Below are 18,206 nucleotides of genomic sequence, written 5' to 3' on the forward strand. Positions count from 1 at the left end.
CCTTTCAGATAGAAGAATTAAATTGGTTTAGAAAAGCATGTAAAGAGTATGGTCCAATATCACCATACAGTGTGGAGTTACTAAAACTTTGGAGTCATAACTCATCTTGGACTTCGTATGATTTTAAAACAATCACTAATATATGCCTGTTGTCTAAATGGTGAAATGAATGGGAAATGTTCTATTCAGAAGGTGTAAAAGCCAAATTATATAGCCCAGATAGGCTATATAACAAGCGGCAGTGGTTACTCTATTGTATGAATTATTGATGGCAGAAAATCAATTTGCAAATATTCAGACACAAGTGGCTTTACCTAAAGAAATCTTAAATTTAATTAGGGATATTGCATTGTCTTCATGGGAAAAATTGATTCTAACAGCATTGGTAAAGGAAACTTTTTAAAAATTACCCAAAGCCCTTATGAGCCATTTGTAGAGCTTGTGGGTAAGCTTAAAGATGCACTAAAGTTACAAATCAAAGATGAGGAGGTGAGAAACTTCCTAGTAAAATCTTTGGCTTATTATAATACAAATTTGGCCTGTAGATTAGTATTGAATACATTAAATGAAAAGGCAGATGTGAATGATTTCCTTTATGCCTGTCGGAATGTCTATAGGGAACCCCAACACCCACCCCAGTTAGACTCGGTACAAACCTTCACAATTACCAAGGGAATGGTGCCTTACTTCCCTGGGGACAAAGCACTTTCCATAAACCAGGGTTTTGCCCAAAATGCGGAAAAGACCGTCATTGGGCAAAGGACTGTAGATCCAGAAACCTCATTGATAATAATTTGAGAAGAGGTTTCAACACAAACCCTAGGATCATTGTGGGAAGCCCGGGCATGTCCAAAAACATTGCAGACTCCTTTTAAATTCAACTCCTCAGGCACACACAGACACAATGCAGGGAAATGCCCACAGGGCCTCTCCCCAGGCCCTAGCCTCTCATGAATTTTTTTGTTTTTGTTTTTGGGCACACCCGACAGCGCTCAGGGGTTACTCTGGCTCTATGCTCAGAAATCACCCCTGGCAGGCACAAGGGACCATATGGGATGCTGGGATCGAACCAACGTCCCTCTGCAAGAAAGGCAAATGCCTTACCTCCATGCTATCTCTCCAGCCCCCCAGGCCCTATCAAAGCAGAGGCAAACTCTTCAAACCATAATCCTTCCAAACCCAGCCCAAGAAAATTTATCAAAATAAGGGAATTAATTCACGGTACATCAGGGAGCGCCAGATTAGACATATTATGCCCAGTGGACATTGCAATCCAGGAGCATGCCCTTACATGTTAGAAACTGGCATTGTGGGCTCACCACCCCCAGAAACTATGGCTTTGATTCTTGGCAGAAGTTCCCTCAACATAAAGGGTATATCAATAACACTGGTGTTGTTGACTCAGATTCAATGGAGAAATCATTGTAGTTATTACTGTACCAGTTACGTGGACCTTTAAGACAGGGGAAGCAATTGCCCAGATCGTGATAGTGCCTTATGTCAAATGTGGGAACTCAGATAAGAAAAGAATTGGAGGTTTTGGAAGCACAGATTCGGGTGCTCAGGTCACACCCTAGGGTAGGGCACAATCACCAATCAGGGTAGGGTCAGTAACATAAAAATTCCATTGAAATGTTTACCTACACAACAACCACTTTATAAGAAGACTTCAAGATCTTTAGTGTAAGTTTTCATTGTTCTTTTTTATCTTTGTGAATATTATTAACATTTTAATTAAGCATCATATTCCTTTCAATGTATAACATATTTTATAAATTTTATCGTAAAATAAATATTAAATAATTTAAATGATCAGGATAGCACAATAATATTATTTATTAAACTAGCTTTCAATGATAACATCTGTTCTTGGAGATTATTGATAATTATTGCTTCTTCATATGTTACACTTTGTCCCTGAGTCAGCTTCTTATTTTTGCTCTTATAGATTTTATTTTGTTTTGCTTGTTTCTTTGCCTTTTTTTTATTTTATGAGGACACGTGAAGTTACAGTGAGAAGAAATCACCCTTAAACAGAATTCTCAGAAGAAATCCCCTTGCTAACATCTTACTTCTGAACTTTCAACCAAAAAAAATTAAGAAAAATAAAACAAAACACATGCACAATTACTTTGTTCCTCAAGTCCCCAGATTATAGTACATTATAACATTTCTTAACAGTACACAAAGCAATCTAAAGCCACAAAATTTTTGTAACTCCTTTAACATTGAAGGCACAGTATTTTTTTACAGTTCCATGCACATGCATATTAATTTAAGTTAACCTCAAAAGTTTAAGTGATAGACCTTAAGACTTCATGATCTGAAGTTTAATATTATTATATTAATCTGCTTTTGACTTTTCTTTTTAAATTTATTTAAAGAAAATATATCACATAGTCGACACAATTGATTATAATACATTTGTTTCAGGAAGAACAAAGCCAAAATTATTTTAAAAAATAGAAAGAATTTTAGTAAGTTTTAAATTTAAAATTATTCTATTAAGAATTAGTGGAAGACAAATTATTAATCTAGCTTCAGTTTGAAAATTTTACCTGAAAGTCTTCATATACTACCTTAGGGAATTTCCAGGCTTCTCTAGAAAGTAAATTTACTTTTAAATTAATAAAAATGTCCCATTACAAACCCAAGCTCTCCTGCTATTATTGCGACTCTGTACTTCTCTCTAGCATGCTTGATTCAACAATCAGTCTTTTTGGATTCGGATTCTCTTAGTTTCTCTAGATATTTCCTCAGCTACAACTATTTAAATAATAGGACTAAAACTGGTTATCACTGTGAAGTATAAGAAATTTTATTTTATTGAAGAGAAAAATGTGATGGTATTATTAAAAATTGTTTTTGTTCACAATAAGCCTCTAGAACTGTAAATTATTACCAACACTCATAGAACAGTGGATAGCCATACCAACTGGGAGACTCCTACTGCTGAGCAGGTCCCATTGGCTGATCCAAAAGGTCAGAAATGGATATTGTTAAAGGATCTGGGTAAGTGGATTTATATGGGATATTTCATAGTTTAGCATTTTATCAAGGAAAAATATAATAAATCCACTGCTTTTTAAAGTCATCCTTTGTAGGCTTTTGATCTTTATCCTTTTTGTTGAAAAATTGGGGGAGGGCCACACCTGACATTGTTAAGGGGTTTGGCTTTGCATGAAGGCATCACATGTGGCAGTGCTCAGGGACCATATAGGATGCTACAGTGTGAACTTAGGTTGGCCATGAACAAGGCAAACACCTTATCTGCTGTACTACATCTCCAGCCCTGATCTTTATCCTTTTAGCTACATGAAATTATCTGCTTCCCCTTTCCCTGAAAATATGCTCACATTCATAGTGTTGTTGGTCTTCTGATTTGGGGGGAAGGGGCACATTCCATATATTTATTACTATCTGTCCACTCAGAAAACATCATGGCAGTCTTCACTGTTAGACAAATTTCCAGCAGTTAGAGAATTGACTCATTCATGTTTATAGAATAAAGCAAAATGTTTCACTAATTGTAATTATTCAAATAATTCTGGGACTAGAGAGATATCACAGTGGTAGGGCATTTGCCTTGCACATGGTTGACCTAGGATGGACCCAGGTTTGATCCCTGGCATCTCATATGGTCCCCCAAGCCTGCCAGGAGTGAAGACAGAGCCAAGAGTAATCCTTGAGCACCACCAGGTGTGGTCCCAAAACAAAAAAATATATAAATTTTAAAAAATCACAACATAGGGGCCGGGAAGGTGGCGCTACAGGTTAGGTGTCTGCCTTGCAAGCGGATGGACCTCGGTTCGATCCCCCGGTGTTTCATATGGTCCCCCCAAGCCAGGGGTAATTTCTGAGCGCATAGCCAGGAGTAACCCCTGAGCTTCAAATGGGTGTGGCCCAAAAACCAAAAAAAAAAGAAAAGAAAAAAAATCACAACATAAAAATGCCTTCTGCACACCTATATTCATTGTAGCACTATTTACAATAGCCAGAATCTGGAAACAACCCAAATGCCTGACAATAGATGAGTGGCTAAAGAAACTGTGGTATATATACACAATGGAATGTTATGCAGCTGTCAGGAAAAATGAAGTAATGGAATTTTCCTATACATAGATGGACATGGGAACTATTATACTGAGTGTAATAAATCAGAGGGAGAGAGATAAACACAGATTAGCCTCACTCATCTATGAGTTTTAAGGAAAAAATAACATTATTTTAATAATACACAGAGACAACAGAGATGAACGCTGGAAGGACTGACCTACAAAATAAAGCTTACCACAAAGAGAGGTGAGCCCAGTTGGAGAAATAACTACTTTAACAACTATCATGACAATAGTAGTGAGTGAGAAGAATAGAATGCTTGCTTCAAATCCAGGCAAGGTGTGGGGGAGGAGGGAGCTGGGCAGGGCATTGATGGTGGGAATGTTGCACTGGTGAAGGAGGGTATTCTTTTTTTTATTATTAATTAAATACTTTTTATTTTGGCCAAAGTGGATTACAAAGCTTTCACAGTAATATTTTAGGTACATAGTGACATTGAATCAGAGGCATTCCCACCATCAGTGTTGTCCTCCCTCCAACCCTGTTCCCAGTATGCATCCCATATTCCTTCCTTTGACCCTCAGGTCCCCTCTGTGTCTAGCTTGTTGTAGATTAGGTTTCGATTCTGTTGTCATTGGCTTTGGATTTGGGGTTTAACTCTGATCATTTTTTATTTCTACTCAATGTTCATACAACTGTTTGGTCTTGGTACCCTCCATTATTTCCCCCTCAATTTGTGGGGTAAAACAAGATGGTTCAAGTTATGTGGTTCTGTTTGGAGGAAAGAAAAAAGAAAAAAGGGAGAGGCAAAAATCAAATAAGCAAAAAATGGGAGAAGTCCTTCTAGAGGCTATAAATATCAATTTAAGAGAAGAGAGAGAAAATGGAAGAAAAACATAAAACAATACAAAAACATCAAATAAAAGAACCCGAAAAGCACAACAGCAATAAAGACAACAACTAAACAATAACCACATTACCAAAATAAAAACAAAACAAAACACAAAGAAAGAAAAAATGCAACAACAATAACAAAAAAATTAATTTGTGCTTCTTTGCATAGGTACAGTAAATATTGGGGAGATTAGAAAGGGAATTCCCTTGGCCTAAGAGATATAGGGTTCTCCACTCTTGAAGCATATTGTCATGGAATAACTATAGGCTCCATACATGCTCTTTTACCCTCCCCTAGGTCCTTTTGTGATGTCTAGAAACTTTCCTCTCAGTCGTGGATGATAAAATCAGGCCTCTGTAACTAGATATCTTGGTATTTGCACAGGTCATCATATGGAGACTAGAATAAAGTCTTTCTTTACATTTCTAGAGGGTGTTCCTTTTTTATAACTAAAACCCAGCTACAAACATGTTTGTAATCATGGTGCTTAAATATATTTTAATTTTTAATCAAATAAATAATTCTTCATGTACTTCCAAATCTTGGGTGGAATTTCTGCTTAGTTATTTCCTTTGCCCTATAGAAACCAGTTGATTCTTCAACTATGACTAATTAAACTTCAAATTAGTGACAAATGTCAAAGGTAGTTACAAATTGAGATCTGAGGGGCCGGAGAAATAGTGTAGCAGTAGAGCATTTGCCTTGCTAGTGACTAACCCAGGTCCAACCGTGGTTCAAATCCTGGCATCCCATATGGTTCCCCATGCCTGCCAGGAGCAATTTCTGAGCAGAGAGCCAGGAGTAATCCCTGAGCACCTTCGGGTGTGACCCAAAAACCCAAAAAATAAAATTGAGCTCTGAGATTTAGTGTTTCAGGTCATCTTTTAAGGTCTGTGTTTTCTGTGGTATAGATAGATGTAATATACTGAGGAGGAGAATAGGGAAGATTCTGTCTTATATGTGAGGTGTGGCAGCATCACTACTGGGTCAAGAAATACCAACTGTTAAGGACCCATAGAGGTCAATGGGATGGTAAGGAATAGCTGGCAACATGACTTTTCCTTTTTTTTTAAATTTATTTATTTTTTTTTATGACTTTTCCTTAAGGGACTGAAAATTTGCAAGAACTTTACTTCTTTTTGTCATTAAATGATACAAATGATATGTTATTTCAACAGTAATCCTAGCAAAGATAAATATTTAATTATTAAACTTTAAAGATTTAATTATTCATTGATCTATGCTATTTGGTTTGGCCAGATATATAACCAATTCTATTTTAGGATTCAATTCAACTGGGGTTTGCCAGCAGTTCTTCCCAGGGAGAATATTAATGATTGTTTCCTGGCTCTAAGACCAGAAAAGTTATGTAATGGGTGAAGTAATATTATAAGCAATATTTCTTGTTGGTGAGTTTTTAATCAAAAAATCACATGACAATAATGATTATTTGTTGTCATCCTTCTGTTAGGAATAAGCCCAGTTTTATGTTGTCTTTTCTTTTTGATAAGCATATTTAAGTATTTGAATAAAAGGAATTTCTTTAAAAAACACTTTATTAGGGCCAGAGTGGTGGCACAAGCGGTAGGGCATTTGCTTTGCACACACTACCCAAGGATGGACAGTGGTTCAATCCCCCTGCATCCCATATGGTCCCCCAAGCCAGGAGCAATTTCTGAGTGCATAGCCAGTAGTAACCCCTGAGCATCACTGTTGTGGCCCACAAACCAAAATAACAACAAAAAATAAAAACATTATATTAAAGTACCATGATTTACAAAGTTATATAGAGTGTTTCAGCACTGACCCCACCTCCCCAACTGCTTACACTCCTAACTTGTGTCTTGACAAGCATTTTTGTTTGTTTGTTTTTTGTTTTTTGGGTCACACCTGGTAGCGCTCAGGAATTACTCCTGGCTCTATGCTCAGAAATTGCCCCTGGCAGGTACAGGGGACCATATGGGATGCCGATTTTGAACCACCAACCTTCTGCTTACAAGGCAAATGCCTTACCTCCATGCTATCTCTCTGGCCCCAACATGCATTTTTTTAAGTTTGGTTGTTAATGTTTGGATCTCATAATTTCAGTGTTGTCAACTCTGTGGTTCAGATAGTTAGCTCTAGCATTCCTTTACACCACTGATGTTCCTGAATTTCCTTGACCTCTACCATTCACACACACACACACACACACACACACACACACCATTTTTTCTAGTCTGCCTCTACTTCTCACAAGTAAACTTCATTCTCTGATGTCCTACCTATAATCTGGGATCAAGGGTTATCTAAGTGATCAAGGGTGATCTTTAAAACATTGCATTCCCTCACCTAATTATTCTAATTACCACACAGAAGTGAAATCATCTTGTGTTTGCATCTTTTGGTTCCATTCATGTTGCATCAAATTGCATTCTTTGTTACTTACAGCTGCACAGTATTCCATTGTGCATGTCTACCACATCTTCATGATCCATGTATCTATCCTTGACATTTAATTAATTTAATATATTATCTATCATTCTAAGTGCTTTAAAAAATACTGGTATTCATAAATCCATTTGAATGGGAGTAGATTCCCAAATGTGGAATTGCTAGAAATGGGTCATATGACAGTTCAAGTTTACTGAGAGCTCTCCATCCTGTTTCCATAGGCATTGAAGCAGACTGCATTTTATCAGCAGTGGATGAGAGTTCTAAAAAGAATTTTTTAAATAAGAAAATAGTTTGAAAAATGTGAATTTCAATCAATATGGATTTCTGGTTTTTTTATGACAAGATAGACTTTAAATTTTGATTAGTTTAGATTTCAAAAATTATATATGCGTATGTAAATATATTCCCCTAAATGATTTATATCATATATACACACACATATATATCCCCTCAAATGTTAAGACAATATGGACTCTTTGTAGCTACTTATAAAGTACATATCTAAAACATGATACAGAGAGGTTTTTTTAGTTTTTTTTGTTTGTTTGTTTTTTAGGTTGTTTTTTTTGGTTTTGGTTTTGTTTTTGTTTTGTTTTTTTTTTTTTTGCCAACTGGTTATTCTCAGGAGAAATAGCCTCACATATCTGATTCGTTTTAAGTCTAACATCTAGCAGAAGGTCCTTAGAAATCTTGAGCAAGTTCTACTGCACATGTAGGAGAGTGGAGAAGATCCAGAAGTTCCAGTTTAGTGCCAATGCAGTCCTGCCATCACAGTCCTGGAGTTGTGCCTGACTTTTTCACAGTTCTTTGAACTGAGAAAGCTGGTGTGGGTTCTGTAGATGCACCCAAGATTTTGGGTAGATAAAATAGATTTTTGACTTAATTTTTTATTACCTTTCCTAAATCAAGTACAAGTCTTCTCAATGTCAATAAGAAGTCTGCATTTAATGTCACTCTACATTCAACTGATGGGGGAATTTGTTTCATTTGAAGTTGAAAAAAGTAATTATTCAATGATATTTATCAAGATGGAAAGGCAGACTGCAGAGCTATCGTGAGAGGGATACAGTTGTCAATGGAATTGTACAGTGGAAGAAAGAACTTGAGCTTTGAAGTCTGGGCAAGTGGAATTCAAATTAAGGATCAGGCAAGGAATGAGTGTACATAAAATTGCCAAGAGGAAACACCAGAGAATACTGGGTTCAGGCAAAAGTTCTCTAAAAAGATTCTTGTTGAAACAGGCTAGGATGATCAGACATCATTCATGGTAATGACAGAAGATAAAAACTTGATCAGGTATCAGGAATTTTTTTTAAACAGATTTAGCATGGTCTTTCCAAAATTAGATTTTTTTTTTTTATAAACAAGTGCACAGATGGTCTTAGAAGTTTCTGGAAACTGACTTAAGTTTGATTTTTAAAAAATTGTCAGAATCTACAAGTTATGTACAAAAGGAACCTGTTACACTAGCATTTCAGGGGGTCAAGGGGGCGGTATGAATGCAAGCAGTGGAGAGAGGGCAATACTGGTGGTGGGGATGGTCCTAACTCACTGTCACTATATATCTTAAATAAAACTATGAAAAACTTGGAATTCACAGTGGTCAAAATAAAAATTAAAAAAGAAATCTTTGTCAGAAGCCAATCTGAGAATTTTAGCAATTTCTACAAAAATTGAAGCTTTTCTTTTGTATTTGAAACTTCTTATAGAGTGAGTTGTAATATTTTACTACAAGAATGAGTGACTAGACATATCTGCCCCTTGGGTCCATGCACATGTTACCTGCACATGCACCCCCTTGAAATGTGTTCTTTCATACTTGCCTATTTTCACACTGGGCTATGTACGTGGGCTCTTGTCACCTTTGGAGAAATCCATGTTCTCTCTTGACACATTACCCTCTTATCTTCTCCTTCTTCTTCCCCAGAATAAAATCTGGTTTTACTTCAAAAATAGAAACACACACACACACACACACACACACACACACACACACACACACACACACACACGCGCGCGCGCGCGCGCGCGCCAAAAGACTGGTAAGTTCTTTCTTTGGCGATAATTAGTAGTTGAAGAAATAAGAAAAAAAAAAAAAAAGGAAAGGGCCAGAGAGAGCACAGCGGCGTTTGCCCTGCAAGCAGCCGATCCAGGACCTAAGGTGGTTGGTTCGAATCCCGGCGTCCCATATGGCCCCCCCGTGCCTGCCAGAAGCTATTTCTGAGCAGATAGCCAGGAGTAACCCCTGGCCGCCGCCGGTGTGGCCAAAAAAAAGGTAGAGAAGTAGGTATATAGGTATATTAGATCTTCCAGAGAGACAGACCCTATCTCCCCCTCTTTTTGCTCTCTCAGAGCTTTTAATGATCCCTTATTATTATATCTTTATCTCACATCCCTAAGATTATTTTTTTGTTTTTGTTTTTGGGCCACACTTAGTGATTCTCAGGGGTTACCCCTGGCTATGTGCTCAGAAATTGCTCCTGACTTGGGGGGGAACATATGGGATGCCAGGGAGATCAAACCGCAGTCTGTCCTAGGCTACACTTGCAAGGCACGCACCTTACCTCTAGCGCCACTGCTCCAGCCTCATCTAAGATTATTTTAAGTATTTTAAGTAACTCAATAGTGAAGTAGGAACTTTAAGTTTAAAATCTGAGTTTTAAGTTATCTAGGCTATCTGATTCTTCTACATTGAGGCAAAATTTTTTCCTATCTGGAAAAATCTTAATTTTAGAGAAATGTGAGAAAAGATAGAGAAAAATACATATTCAAGAGAGAACCTGGGCTTCTCAAGGGAAAAAGCAGAGAATGAGTTTGGGGAGAAGGTTATTTACAACATCTCCAAATTGTCTTGGTCTGCAATTCTCTGCATACAAAAAGTTAATGTGGATGTTTTCATAGGGAGCTTTGAACTCTTGGTAGTGCTTTCATGGTCTTAGCAGGATTTAAAATTCTCCTCTAACTTTTTTCCCAGGAGTTCCATCCAGCTTTGGATAGTATCTCTTTTCGCCCATCTCCAATGAGCTCAGAATTTGTAACTTAAATAAATGCAGTTGCTCATGCCTTCAGGCTATATCAGAGCTGAGCCATTTCTGAAGTTTTATTTCCTAAAAGGACCTCTATATTTCTGCCTTCAACATTCCATCTCCAAAAGAGATATCATTCCCTTAAATCTTTAAGGACTTTGAGGGTAAAGATTCATCTTCTATGATGTGCAAACCCTGCCTACATAAGGGCGTAACATTTCATGATAATTTAGAATTAATGGGACCTGGGCAATGGTTTGTTGAGCTTCAGAATAGTCAGTCTGAATGAGAAATTAGAAGGATTTGATAACTTTTTAAAACATTAGATCCCAGAAGAGAAAACATTTTCTAGTCCAAGGACAATGTTTAAAGAATAAGAATGCAATGGCCATAAACTAAGCTTTTGACCCTTTCCTTTACATGCTGATGAGTCTTATGTAAAGGAGACTGTTGTTAATGCTTTCGCACATCATCTGTAAAGATACGTTCAAAGTTAAAATATATAATTTTGCTTTTAGAATTAAAAAGAAGCTTCAAGTCATCAATGGGTTCTTAGCAACAGTATGATTCGCTTTCTATCAGAATTTGATCCTGCATGATGCAGGTAGCATTGGTTTTATCCTAGAGAGATGAATCTAACTAGAAATTCCATGAGGTCTTAGAGTAGTGGGGTGCTTAAGATAATTTAATATGGTCCCTTCTATTTAAGCAGTAGTTGACCAAAAGGGGATCCAGTTTTGCAGACCTTTATTAAGACCCAACCACCAAGCTTAAATTTTGTTGACTTTATTCTCTACTTGGGTGAGGTTCTTTTTGGGGTAGCAAGGTCACACTCAGTGCTGCTAGGGTCTATGCTTGAATCTACACTTAGGGCATTTTTATATCCTTGAATTGCATGACACATTTGTCCTATGCTCTATTTTTTTAACTTGTGATTAAATTTCTCCATTTTCTCAACAACTTCCCCAAGACCATGGAGGTAACTTTTTTTGTTTGTTTGTTTTTGGCTCACACCAGGCAGCACTCAGGGGCTATTCCTAGCCCTATGCTCAGAAATCGCCCCCGGCAGGCTTGGAGGACCTTATGGGAAGCTGAGATTTGAATCACCTTCCTTCAGCATGCAAGGCAAATGCCCTACCGCTATGCTATCTCTCCCACCCCTGGAGCTAACTATTTTTTTAAAGAGCCTAAAGGTTGGGTGAATTTAGAAGTGAAAGAAGTTCCATTGTCACTCTGTAGTGATCTGGGTAAACCAAATCTAGAAATTATTTCCTTACTTCTCTGCCAGTCTCAGTATGTATATATACACACACAAATAATCTTCACAATAACACCTAAATATGCATTTAAACAAGTAACTAGAAACTATAATCTAGCCAAGCTGACCTATAAAATTACCTGTCACAGGAAGTGAAGCTGAAATGTTGTAGTGAGGCTGAAGAAACTGAGGGAAAGGAAAGCTGAATCCCTAACACAGAGCATTTTGGAATGAATGATGAGAGGAAATAATAAATAAGGTCACATTCTAGGATGCAGAATCCTCCACTGGAATACAGAGTCAATTATGAGCTCTAATGTTTTCTATTAAAGACAAATTTCTGCATCTCTGGGACCAAGACAAATATGTGTATGAGTTAATGCTCAGAGTTACACAATCTAAACTGGAAAAAAGGCATTTAGCTAGAAAACTATGGACCCATTTTTACTAATTTAATATAAAAATATTTACCACAGGACTATAATTATTATTACCATATATTTAGAAATATAAAAGGATTTACTCGGGACTTTATCCTCTCAATTCTGCTTTTCCTGTAATGTTGCTATTGCACAGCTGGGAACTCTCCCAAAAGCAATATTCTTTAGAAATCTAACCAAGTAGATTGGTAGCTATTCTGCTATTGACTCATATGTATAAAAGCAGTGGTATAATATTTATCATTGTGTACATGATAGGATCTAGTGGGATAGTGGCCAAGATTTATACTTCAATTATTAATGTTAACATTATCAACATATTTCAATATATTTAACAAACTCATTCAATAAAAGTTAGACATACATTAACCTTTTCTAAACTAAGCACATCAACTCTGGTAGTTTAAATAGATTTAAATTGAGTGGACATAGTGCTCCAATCCTCAACTGCTGATATATTTTCTTGTTTAATAAATGGAGAGGCGTACCATATTTGCCGGCACATAAGACGACCAGGCGTATAAGACAACCCCCTAATTTTGCAGTTAAAACATAGGTTTAGGCCTATATTTGCTGTATCAGACAGAACGTTCCTGTGTTGCATGTGTTCCTGTGCTCATGTACCATAGTGAGCCAATCACAACAAGCAAAGGTTCAAAGGTTATACTGTCATAGACTTCCTCTCTGACTCTGGCCAATCTGAGCAGGCTTTTTACAGTGTAGATTCGGGTCCAGAATATTGTCTAATTTGCATGCATAAAAAGCCTGCTTGGATTGGCTGAGTTAGAGAGGCGGTGGAGCAGCCTTGCAGTGATTGGTACAGGATCAAGTTGGAAAATTCGTTTTGTGGCAATAATCAGACAATTTTCGTTTATTGGCATATTGAAACATTTTTCAGAATATACTCGGCATATAATACAACCCCCGATTTTCGGTTGACTTTTTTTGTTTCAAAAGTCGTCTTATACGCCGGAAAATATGGTAGAAAATTTTCTTTCTTCATACTCTTTGTACTACTTCCCAAAAATGACCTATATGTAGCAAATAATACATACTTTTCTGTAATCACCCCAATATTAGCTTTTGTATTTATAATTGGCATCAAATACTCATGTGGCCCTTAAGATTGATGAGCCATCTTATAAAATGGTCTAAATTTCTCCTTGAATATAATATTTTACTGTTTGAGGAGTGAATGTGGTTTATTCTCTTTTGTAAATGTTTATCAGGTTCAATATTTAAAAAGGATCTGCTTGCAATCTCTTTAGAATTAAGTTAAGCTATAGTAGGCCTATAAAATAATCATTAAAAAACTATTAAAGGTATATGAATAATAAAACAGCAACTAAGAGAATAGCTTCAGCATAACATGCCTTGTTAGTTCTCCTGGAGAAGGCCTAGGAGTGGGGATGAGAGTGGCAAGATGGTGGCTAAAGAGGGTTTGAATGTATTTCATCAAAGTTTTTGGTAAATTAAATGTTATTTGATAGATTTTGCCCTGAGGTGTTCTTTTATTATTATTATTATTATTATTATTATTATTATTATTATTACTTTTGGGGGCCACACCTGGCAGCAATCAAGTGTTACACCTGACTCTCTACTCAGAAATAACTCCTCAAAGGCTCAGGGAACCATATTGGAGATCAAACCTGGGTCAGTCACTTGCAAGGCAAACACCCTCCCCACAGTGCAGATGTTCAGCTTCCAGCCCTTTTGTAAAAGGACTGTGGAACATTTTCTGGATTGTAAATAGAAACAGCAGAATATAGTAATAGTACTAGGAAATGGTATAAGAAACCTCAGGTTACTTTGTTTATGAGATTTTTATGAGAGTACATATTTTACAAAGTGTTTTATTTAAAACACTTGAAAATAAAAGTCAAAGACACATACGTGACACAACAAAGAAATCTGGATTTGAATCTGAATTCTTTTAAGATTTGTGTTCTTGGATAAATTGATCTAATTAAATCTTAGTTCTTCCTTTTATAAAATGCAATGTATAAAAATCCTATTGTAATACCTATTTTTATAGTTACAAAGCAAGATAGTTTTATTGAACAAATTTACTTAAAATACATAATAAAGGAGAAAGAGAAAATATTTGCTCAAGAGAGGATGGGCTGACTAAATCCCTGATCACCCTGCTTTCCCTGAGCTATCTGCCATTTCTTTCTGGTGCCCTTGAACTGGGAAGGAACAACACCACCACTGCCGCTGCCCATGTCTCCACCTGCCTCTGGAACCCAAAGCTCCCAAACACTAATTTCTCCACAGGACAACTTCTCCCAGGAAACTCCATTAACTCAAAGTCCTGGGTTTGATATCTTTTATCAAATACCTCAATAATTGCCCTGTATGCTAATTCCTCTGCAAAAAGGATCATTAGATATTTACCTATAAATATTGGAATAACTTGTTAGGGCACTGAGAATGTTAGATCATCATATTTTATTTTTTTTAATCTTTATTTATTGATTGATTGGTTTCTGGACCACACCCAGCGGTGCTCAGGGGTTACTCCTGGCTCTGCACTCAGAAATTGTCCCCTCCCCCCCGTAGATTGGGGGACCATATGGGATGCCAGGAATCAAACAGGGTTCCTCTCAGGTCAGCAGCTTGCAAGACAAATGCCCTACCACTGTGCTAGCTCTCCAACCCCAGATCATCAGATTTTTTTTTTTTTTTTTTTTTTTGGTTTTTGGGCCACACCCTGTGAGGCTCAGGGGTTACTCCTGGCTTTGCGCTCAGAAGTTGCTCCTGGCTTCTTGGGGGACCATATGGAACGCCGGGGGATCGAACCGCGGTCCGTCCTAGGCTAGCGCAGGCAAGGCAGGCACCTTACCTCCAGCGCCACCGCCCGGCCCCAGATCATCAGATTTTAAAGAGTAACATTGTACTGAAATATAAAGAAACAATTCGAATCTCAAACAATTCAGAGTCTGAAGTTCAAATCACCATACCCACAAATATTTAAAAACAATGAAGGAAAAAAGAAAGGCACTCACACTGCTCTGGCAAAAAAAATTTTTTTCAGAAAATCATTGAACTCAAACAAACCCTCAAACTAAATGTGAGAAACTTAAATCAATGTTCCAATGACCATGAAAATAAGACAATTATTTGAAGAACATTACCACCAACTGAAATATGAGCTGATTCAGAGTATCAGAGTCCATACAAATGGATTTAGAGGCATTAGAAAACACAATAGCAAGCCACAACAGGCTTTGACATAAACAGGACTGTATAAGTGATATTGAAGAATAAATAATGGCCATCATCAAGAATGAAGTGACAACAAAAAGAGAAATGAATGATGGGAAAGAATGTGAATTATGTGTTAAATAAAAAAGCAAGAGGAATAATCTTCAAATCATAGGAATACTAGAAGGAGGAAAAGGGGTGTACAGGGGAAGATTGTCTAGCAGAAAAAATAATCACTGAGAACTTTCCTGATCTCTAGAGACAAGGTTCTTTTGCACAAGAGACCCACTAAATACCAAACAAAATAGATGCAAGGGGAAAAAAATGATGCCAAAGCACATAATAATCAAATCGGTAAAATCAAAAGACAAAGACAAACCACTTAAAGCAGCAAGAAAGTAAAATTTTTCTACAGGGAAAACAACATAAGAGTGGTAACAGATCTTTCATATGATATCATACAAGATACAGGAAAGAATGGAATGATATATTCGAAGTATAGAATGAAAAAAAACTTCTAGTGTAGATTCCACTTCCCTACAAACCTATTATTTAGATTTGAGGCAGCCATAAGGACTTTTCAGACAAACAAGAACTGACAACTATTGCAACAACTAAACCAGTCCTACAAGAATTACTGCCTAGTAAAAGCATACTCTTGAAAAAAACAAACTACTCTGTACAAACATCTATAAAGATGGCAACAGAACCCTATACATAATTAACCTTTCTCAATGCCAATGGACTAAAAGCCCCTAGAAAATCCATCTGCTGCCTACAGAAAACACACCTAAATTCACAACATAAATACATATTCATAGCAAAATAATGGAAAACAATCATACAAGCAAATGGAAGAAAAACAAAACCTGGAAAGCTATTTTATATCATACCAAATAGCACTTGATATAAAGAAGAAAATAGATATAGTGATGTCACTACATATTGGTTAAGGTAAATTAAAAAAAAAAAAAAGAAAGAAAGAAGTTTGAAACCAGCATGAGCAACTGTAGGTAATAGCCAGAGTTTGGATCTTTGAAAAGTGCCAGTTTGAATCAATCTGAGGTACATGAGCCCAGAAGCAGCAACTTGTGGGTGGAGTGTGGATAAAAAATAAAAAGCCCTAGTTTAAATTGAGCAGACGTATATAAGACTAGAACTGTGGAGGCATGTTTCTTCCACTCAAGGAGCTGCAATAGAAAACATAGTAATAGTATCATACAAGGAAGTTCATAATGAGAAAACTATGCAGAACCCCACCATATCTTGTGACTAAGGATGCTAGTTCTGAAGACACAACCAACATCAGCCACCCAAGTAACATTTCTGATCAGAACTTTAGAGAAGAAATATTAATTATGTTCAAAGAACTTAAAGAAATGATGGGACCAACAGTCCACAAGACTCATGAGGTTCTAAGGAATTGGATTGGTTTTTTTTTTTTTTTTTGGGGGGGGGGGGTTTCCAGTTCATTTCTGCTCTTAGCTTTGTTATTTCTTTCTGTCTGTTTATTTTTAGTTTATTTTGCTGATTATTTTTCAATTTCTAAAGCTATGCCATTAAGTTTTTTGTGTAGGCTTTTCCTTCCTGATGAAAGTTTGCAAAGCTAGAAATTTTCCTCTTAATATCCCTTCGCTGTGTTCCATAGATTCTGATCATTCGTGTCTTCATTCTCATTTGTTTTCAGGAATCTTTTGATTTCCTCTTTGATTTCGTCTCTAACCCACTGATTTTTAAATAGTGAGCTGTTTAATTTCCAGGTGTTAAATTTTTTTTCTCTGTTTTTAGTTCACTTCTAAATTGTTGATCTGAGAAGGTAGATAATAAAATTTCTTTTCTCTTGATATTATAGAGATATATTTTATGGTGCAGCATGGGTTCTGTCTTGTAAAATATCCCATGTGCATTGTAGAATATATACTCAGCATTTTGAATATGGAGAGCCATATATATGTACATATAGTACATATAAATTGTATAGTATAGTATATATAGAGATATATACTAAGCCACTCTCTTCCATTTCTTCTTTAAGAGCCAGTATGCCCTTGCTGAGTTTTAGCCTGGTTGACCTAGCAAGGTCTCCCACTATTATTGTGTTGTAACTGATGTCTTTTTCAAATATATCAGCAATTGTTTTAAATATTCTGCTGGCTCCTTTTTTTTGCGGGGGAGGGTGATAAATGTTTAGGAGTATAATTTCTTCCTGTTGTATATATCCCTTGGTTATTAAGAAATTTTCATCTGTCTCATATTGCTTTTCTATGCTTAAAGTATGTATTGTCTGATATTAGTATGGCTATCCTGGCCTTTTTAAGGGAGTTGTTTGCTTGAATGTTTGTCCTCCAACCTTTGGCTTTGAGTCTATGTTTGCTCTGACTGTTCAGATGTGTTTCTTGCAAGCAGCAAAACTTTGGATTCAACATTTTGATTCATTTTGCCATCTTGTGTTTTTTTGGTCTGCCTTGCCTTAAAGTAGACACTTAAGCTATTCTTTTAAAGTTGTTTTTGTGTCAATAAAATTTCTGCACTGTTGTTTGTCCCTGAAGTTGTGTATCTTCTTTCAAACATGAATGAAAGTCTGTCTGAGTGAAGTATCCTTGGTGAAACATTCATTTAGTTGAGTTTTGTCATTTTATATATATTTGTCATATATATATCATATATATATATATGTCTCTGTATATCTCACTATATATTGAGGGTTGCTTTGACAAATTTGCTGTGTCTTTAGGATGCCTTTTTGTACATAATTTCCCTTTTTGATATTGCTGTTTTTAATATTCTGAAATTTAGGTAGTGAATACTTGAATTTTGTGGTGTTATTTTCCTTTATTGTTTTATAAATTTTTAATGAGCTCTATAATTTTTAACATAGCAATGAC

The sequence above is a fragment of the Suncus etruscus genome, chromosome 3, assembly GCF_024139225.1.
Source record: "Suncus etruscus isolate mSunEtr1 chromosome 3, mSunEtr1.pri.cur, whole genome shotgun sequence".
Classification (NCBI taxonomy): Eukaryota; Metazoa; Chordata; class Mammalia; order Eulipotyphla; family Soricidae; genus Suncus; species Suncus etruscus.